The sequence below is a fragment of the Crinia signifera genome, chromosome 11 (assembly GCF_055691185.1).
Source record: "Crinia signifera chromosome 11, ASM5569118v1, whole genome shotgun sequence".
NCBI classification, from domain to species: Eukaryota; Metazoa; Chordata; class Amphibia; order Anura; family Myobatrachidae; genus Crinia; species Crinia signifera.
In genome coordinates, this window is record NC_139227.1 from 70,850,260 (window position 1) to 70,858,417 (window position 8,158).

Sequence of the window (8,158 nt, forward strand, 5' to 3'; positions counted from 1 at the left end):
CAACTCATTGATAATTTAATAACTCAAAGGCTTAAACCAGGACAATGCCAGGTACGTCAGTCAGTTATACATAATGTGTGCTGTTAGTGGTTTTATTGTATTCTTGTTATGTAATACGATCCACAAAAAATTCCTAGTGTGCACAAGCACACATGGCCAATAAAGTTGATTCTGATTCTGATACATAGATCTTTTAATAATTATGCTAGGAGACTACCAGTAGATGGGTGATGGGGCTTCATAGCACATTCCTGACAGGGGCCCCAATACATTGCTATGCGCAGGGGTCTACACTGCTGTTGACGCCCCTGTATGTATGTATGTATGTGTATGTATATATATATATATATTTTTATTATTAATATTATTTATATACATTTGGTCTATCTATAATACTTTAACTGACCCGGCATATACTGGGTCACCTAAGTGTCCATCTCCGTGCTTTGCTCCGCCCCTCTGGAAACCCCCTTCTGAAAATCCTGCGTTTGCCACTGGTCGCATATTATTATGGTTATTATACTTTATTTATATGGCACCACAAAGGATCCCCCGGGCCCAATTACAGAGTACATATACAAATGAGGGAAACAGTGACCTACAGCTGAATACAATAGAGGACAAGTACAGGGCACATAACTATAGCTACATCCGCAGGGTATCAGCGTGGTAGAAAACCACAGGGTTTGGTGCTATCAAAGATGGCTTAAGTAAAGGCCCCCATGCACTATGCAAATTCTCTGAAGGGAGAAGTCGCACGTGATCCCCCGCCGAATGTCCAACCTCCGACTCCGCTCCGATGAACACAGGACTGTGCATCAGAACGGATATTATACACATGCGATTTGGACCTAGGCCCTTATTCAGATCTGATCGCAGTACAAAATTGTTCTCAATATGGCCAAAACCTTGTGCACTGCAGGTGGGGCAGATGTAACATGTGCAGAGAGAGTTACATTTGGGTGGGGTGTTTTGAAACTGAAATCTAAATTGCAGTGTCAAAATAATGCAGTCAGTATTTACCCTGCACAGAAACAACATCTAACTCTCTGTACACATGTTACATCTGTCCCACCTGGAGGGCACATGGTTTTGCCCATTTTGAGAACAAATTTGTTCTGCGATCAGATCTGAATAAGGGCCCTAATTTGTGTGAATGGCCATACAGCACATGTTGTGATCTTATCAGTGAGAAACACTCTGCGTCCTCCTAGCAGCACAATGTCCATTCTCAAACTATAGCCTGTTACCTCTGCCCTGGTGATGAGAATTTGGATTAACATATCCTCATCTGTCCCAGTCCCATCATGGTTTTTGTAAGGATCCTTGGCATAATATCCTTGGCGGTCCTTAATGCATTGTACTGCAGAAAGAGAGGACATGAGCTGGTTTATTACAAGGTAACTGTACATGGTTAGTATATTTCTCCTGATTATAAAACTGCCGCGAGAGATGAAGCAGTATTCACACTATACTAAAGTAATTAATAATTTGGCCACTGTAGGCGCACTTCCACTGGCATCTGTGGGCAACATATATTTTCTTTCAGAACTAATACAATTGCTCCCACTGCTGTGTATGGCTACAAACATGCAGAGATAAAAGGTTCTTTGTGCCTATTAACTTTTATCACGTAAATAAGTAAGAGGTAAGACATCCCAGGGGGACCAGAAGACGATACCACTTCTGTAACAGCAGACCCTGGATGAGATACATAGCAGTGCCCTTCTGCCATATGGCAGCTAGTGATGTCACAATGTGCCGATGATGTCACAATGGGCCGATGATGTCACAATGGGCTGTGATGGGTAGAACACTGGCAGCTGACTGCTTCCTGAGTCATATCTAATATTGCTGGACTTGTGCCAACACAGATAATTTTTCACTCTTTTCTGAAGATTGAAGTTTGATATAAAATGAAGAAGGCGAAAGCTAATAAAGCTATAGACCACCAAATGACTGTCGCTCTGCGCATCCGTCCCGTTAATTTGACGGAGACTAAGAACCGCGCCCGATGCATCACACACCAGCTCGGACCGCAGACAGTGCTATTGCAGGACCCCGGTGAGGATCCTAACGATGTCCTGCGCTCCACCAGGACAAGAGAAACAACATTCCAATTTAACCAGGTGTTTGACCAGACAGCTACCCAGGAGACTGTGTATGATTCCACAGTGAAGCCCTTATTGGGTGACATCCTGTCCGGGTACAATGCTGCCATATTTGCCTACGGCCCCACAGGCACCGGAAAGACCTTCACCATGATGGGTAAGGACCGCGAACCTGGAGTAATATATCGCACCCTGAAGGACCTGTTTAAAGCCATTGAGGAGACTGGGGAAAAAAAGAATTTCTCCGTATCATTATCATACGCGGAGATCTATAATGAAACCGTCCGAGACCTATTAAGACCTTCCTCTAGGTCTTTGGTCCTCAGAGAGGATCCCAATGGCAACACCAACATAGAAGGGATTTCTACATTCTCCCTTAGCACTCCTGAGGAAGCCATGACCCTGCTGAAGAAGGGCAACAAGCGGCGCACAGAAGCTCCCACAGCCGCTAATAAGACCTCATCCCGCTCACATGCAGTATTGCAGGTCACCATAAAGCAGACAGCCAGTGATAGTGTGAGCACAGGCAAGTTGTACATGGTAGACCTTGCGGGATCAGAACGAGCAAGCCAGACTAAGAACAGCGGCCAGACCATGAAAGAAGGAGGATACATCAACCGATCCCTTCTTACCCTCAGGATGTGTATCATGGCGCTGCGTGACAGACCAGGCAGCCATATAAACTATCGGGACAGCAAGCTGACCTGGCTGCTAAAGGGAGCACTGAGCGGGAAAAGCCGATTGGTTATGATCACGCACATCAGCCCTGCGGATAGTGCTTATGAAGAATCCCGCAGCACAATGACCTACGGAAGCAAGGCCAAGTTTATCAAGACGCGAGTGGAGAAAAACCGTGTCTGTGTCCCCAATAAGACTTCCGAGGGCGTCAGAGGGACCACAGTGCTGCCGGAAGTCCCTCATCCTCCAGAGCATGGCCGTGGGATCCTGCCCAGGTCTGGGAATATTTATCAAGTGAGAAAAAGTGCAAGGCCGCTGCGTGATTTTCCTCCCTGTATCCAGCAAAGAATCCCCAACCGCAATTTGAGACCAAAGCCACAGCATCTTCCGGTGTACACTCCTTTCAAGGTTGGTCATTACACATTGCACACATGAACAGCAATCGGGCTGGCAGTAAAGGTACCCATACACGTTACAATTATTGTATACAGTATTATATACAATACTGTATTCAATAATTGTAACGTGTATGGAAACTTTTACACCTGAAGGAAAACTGGGGAATAGGGCTACTGGCGAAACCCCAACAAAAAAAAAACGACACTCAGCAGCCACCCCATGGGTGTGTTGGAAGAGCTGCCAATTATTTATAAATGATAACCATTATATCCAACTCATTGATAATTTAATAACTCAAAGGCTTAAACCAGGACAATGCCAGGTACGTCAGTCAGTTATACATAATGTGTGCTGTTAGTGGTTTTATTGTATTCTTGTTATGTAATACGATCCACAAAAAATTCCTAGTGTGCACAAGCACACATGGCCAATAAAGTTGATTCTGATTCTGATACATAGATCTTTTAATAATTATGCTAGGAGACTACCAGTAGATGGGTGATGGGGCTTCATAGCACATTCCTGACAGGGGCCCCAATACATTGCTATGCGCAGGGGTCTACACTGCTGTTGACGCCCCTGTATGTATGTATGTATGTGTATGTATATATATATATATATTTTTATTATTAATATTATTTATATACATTTGGTCTATCTATAATACTTTAACTGACCCGGCATATACTGGGTCACCTAAGTGTCCATCTCCGTGCTTTGCTCCGCCCCTCTGGAAACCCCCTTCTGAAAATCCTGCGTTTGCCACTGGTCGCATATTATTATGGTTATTATACTTTATTTATATGGCACCACAAAGGATCCCCCGGGCCCAATTACAGAGTACATATACAAATGAGGGAAACAGTGACCTACAGCTGAATACAATAGAGGACAAGTACAGGGCACATAACTATAGCTACATCCGCAGGGTATCAGCGTGGTAGAAAACCACAGGGTTTGGTGCTATCAAAGATGGCTTAAGTAAAGGCCCCCATGCACTATGCAAATTCTCTGAAGGGAGAAGTCGCACGTGATCCCCCGCCGAATGTCCAACCTCCGACTCCGCTCCGATGAACACAGGACTGTGCATCAGAACGGATATTATACACATGCGATTTGGACCTAGGCCCTTATTCAGATCTGATCGCAGTACAAAATTGTTCTCAATATGGGCAAAACCTTGTGCACTGCAGGTGGGGCAGATGTAACATGTGCAGAGAGAGTTACATTTGGGTGGGGTGTTTTGAAACTGAAATCTAAATTGCAGTGTCAAAATAATGCAGTCAGTATTTACCCTGCACAGAAACAACATCTAACTCTCTGTACACATGTTACATCTGTCCCACCTGGAGGGCACATGGTTTTGCCCATTTTGAGAACAAATTTGTTCTGCGATCAGATCTGAATAAGGGCCCTAATTTGTGTGAATGGCCATACAGCACATGTTGTGATCTTATCAGTGAGAAACACTCTGCGTCCTCCTAGCAGCACAATGTCCATTCTCAAACTATAGCCTGTTACCTCTGCCCTGGTGATGAGAATTTGGATTAACATATCCTCATCTGTCATAGTCCCATCATGGTTTTTGTAAGGATCCTTGGCATAATATCCTTGGCGGTCCTTAATGCATTGTACTGCAGAAAGAGAGGACATGAGCTGGTTTATTACAAGGTAACTGTACATGGTTAGTATATTTCTCCTGATTATAAAACTGCCGCGAGAGATGAAGCAGTATTCACACTATACTAAAGTAATTAATAATTTGGCCACTGTAGGCGCACTTCCACTGGCATCTGTGGGCAACATATATTTTCTTTCAGAACTAATACAATTGCTCCCACTGCTGTGTATGGCTACAAACATGCAGAGATAAAAGGTTCTTTGTGCCTATTAACTTTTATCACGTAAATAAGTAAGAGGTAAGACATCCCAGGGGGACCAGAAGACGATACCACTTCTGTAACAGCAGACCCTGGATGAGATACATAGCAGTGCCCTTCTGCCATATGGCAGCTAGTGATGTCACAATGTGCCGATGATGTCACAATGGGCCGATGATGTCACAATGGGCTGTGATGGGTAGAACACTGGCAGCTGACTGCTTCCTGAGTCATATCTAATATTGCTGGACTTGTGCCAACACAGATAATTTTTCACTCTTTTCTGAAGATTGAAGTTTGATATAAAATGAAGAAGGCGAAAGCTAATAAAGCTATAGACCACCAAATGACTGTCGCTCTGCGCATCCGTCCCGTTAATTTGACGGAGACTAAGAACCGCGCCCGATGCATCACACACCAGCTCGGACCGCAGACAGTGCTATTGCAGGACCCCGGTGAGGATCCTAACGATGTCCTGCGCTCCACCAGGACAAGAGAAACAACATTCCAATTTAACCAGGTGTTTGACCAGACAGCTACCCAGGAGACTGTGTATGATTCCACAGTGAAGCCCTTATTGGGTGACATCCTGTCCGGGTACAATGCTGCCATATTTGCCTACGGCCCCACAGGCACCGGAAAGACCTTCACCATGATGGGTAAGGACCGCGAACCTGGAGTAATATATCGCACCCTGAAGGACCTGTTTAAAGCCATTGAGGAGACTGGGGAAAAAAAGAATTTCTCCGTATCATTATCATACGCGGAGATCTATAATGAAACCGTCCGAGACCTATTAAGACCTTCCTCTAGGTCTTTGGTCCTCAGAGAGGATCCCAATGGCAACACCAACATAGAAGGGATTTCTACATTCTCCCTTAGCACTCCTGAGGAAGCCATGACCCTGCTGAAGAAGGGCAACAAGCGGCGCACAGAAGCTCCCACAGCCGCTAATAAGACCTCATCCCGCTCACATGCAGTATTGCAGGTCACCATAAAGCAGACAGCCAGTGATAGTGTGAGCACAGGCAAGTTGTACATGGTAGACCTTGCGGGATCAGAACGAGCAAGCCAGACTAAGAACAGCGGCCAGACCATGAAAGAAGGAGGATACATCAACCGATCCCTTCTTACCCTCAGGATGTGTATCATGGCGCTGCGTGACAGACCAGGCAGCCATATAAACTATCGGGACAGCAAGCTGACCTGGCTGCTAAAGGGAGCACTGAGCGGGAAAAGCCGATTGGTTATGATCACGCACATCAGCCCTGCGGATAGTGCTTATGAAGAATCCCGCAGCACAATGACCTACGGAAGCAAGGCCAAGTTTATCAAGACGCGAGTGGAGAAAAACCGTGTCTGTGTCCCCAATAAGACTTCCGAGGGCGTCAGAGGGACCACAGTGCTGCCGGAAGTCCCTCATCCTCCAGAGCATGGCCGTGGGATCCTGCCCAGGTCTGGGAATATTTATCAAGTGAGAAAAAGTGCAAGGCCGCTGCGTGATTTTCCTCCCTGTATCCAGCAAAGAATCCCCAACCGCAATTTGAGACCAAAGCCACAGCATCTTCCGGTGTACACTCCTTTCAAGGTTGGTCATTACACATTGCACACATGAACAGCAATCGGGCTGGCAGTAAAGGTACCCATACACGTTACAATTATTGTATACAGTATTATATACAATACTGTATTCAATAATTGTAACGTGTATGGAAACTTTTACACCTGAAGGAAAACTGGGGAATAGGGCTACTGGCGAAACCCCAACAAAAAAAAAACGACACTCAGCAGCCACCCCATGGGTGTGTTGGAAGAGCTGCCAATTATTTATAAATGATAACCATTATATCCAACTCATTGATAATTTAATAACTCAAAGGCTTAAACCAGGACAATGCCAGGTACGTCAGTCAGTTATACATAATGTGTGCTGTTAGTGGTTTTATTGTATTCTTGTTATGTAATACGATCCACAAAAAATTCCTAGTGTGCACAAGCACACATGGCCAATAAAGTTGATTCTGATTCTGATACATAGATCTTTTAATAATTATGCTAGGAGACTACCAGTAGATGGGTGATGGGGCTTCATAGCACATTCCTGACAGGGGCCCCAATACATTGCTATGCGCAGGGGTCTACACTGCTGTTGACGCCCCTGTATGTATGTATGTATGTGTATGTATATATATATATATATTTTTATTATTAATATTATTTATATACATTTGGTCTATCTATAATACTTTAACTGACCCGGCATATACTGGGTCACCTAAGTGTCCATCTCCGTGCTTTGCTCCGCCCCTCTGGAAACCCCCTTCTGAAAATCCTGCGTTTGCCACTGGTCGCATATTATTATGGTTATTATACTTTATTTATATGGCACCACAAAGGATCCCCCGGGCCCAATTACAGAGTACATATACAAATGAGGGAAACAGTGACCTACAGCTGAATACAATAGAGGACAAGTACAGGGCACATAACTATAGCTACATCCGCAGGGTATCAGCGTGGTAGAAAACCACAGGGTTTGGTGCTATCAAAGATGGCTTAAGTAAAGGCCCCCATGCACTATGCAAATTCTCTGAAGGGAGAAGTCGCACGTGATCCCCCGCCGAATGTCCAACTTCCGACTCCGCTCCGATGAACACAGGACTGTGCATCAGAACGGATATTATACACATGCGATTTGGACCTAGGCCCTTATTCAGATCTGATCGCAGTACAAAATTGTTCTCAATATGGGCAAAACCTTGTGCACTGCAGGTGGGGCAGATGTAACATGTGCAGAGAGAGTTACATTTGGGTGGGGTGTTTTGAAACTGAAATCTAAATTGCAGTGTCAAAATAATGCAGTCAGTATTTACCCTGCACAGAAACAACATCTAACTCTCTGTACACATGTTACATCTGTCCCACCTGGAGGGCACATGGTTTTGCCCATTTTGAGAACAAATTTGTTCTGCGATCAGATCTGAATAAGGGCCCTAATTTGTGTGAATGGCCATACAGCACATGTTGTGATCTTATCAGTGAGAAACACTCTGCGTCCTCCTAGCAGCACAATGTCCATTCTCAAACTAT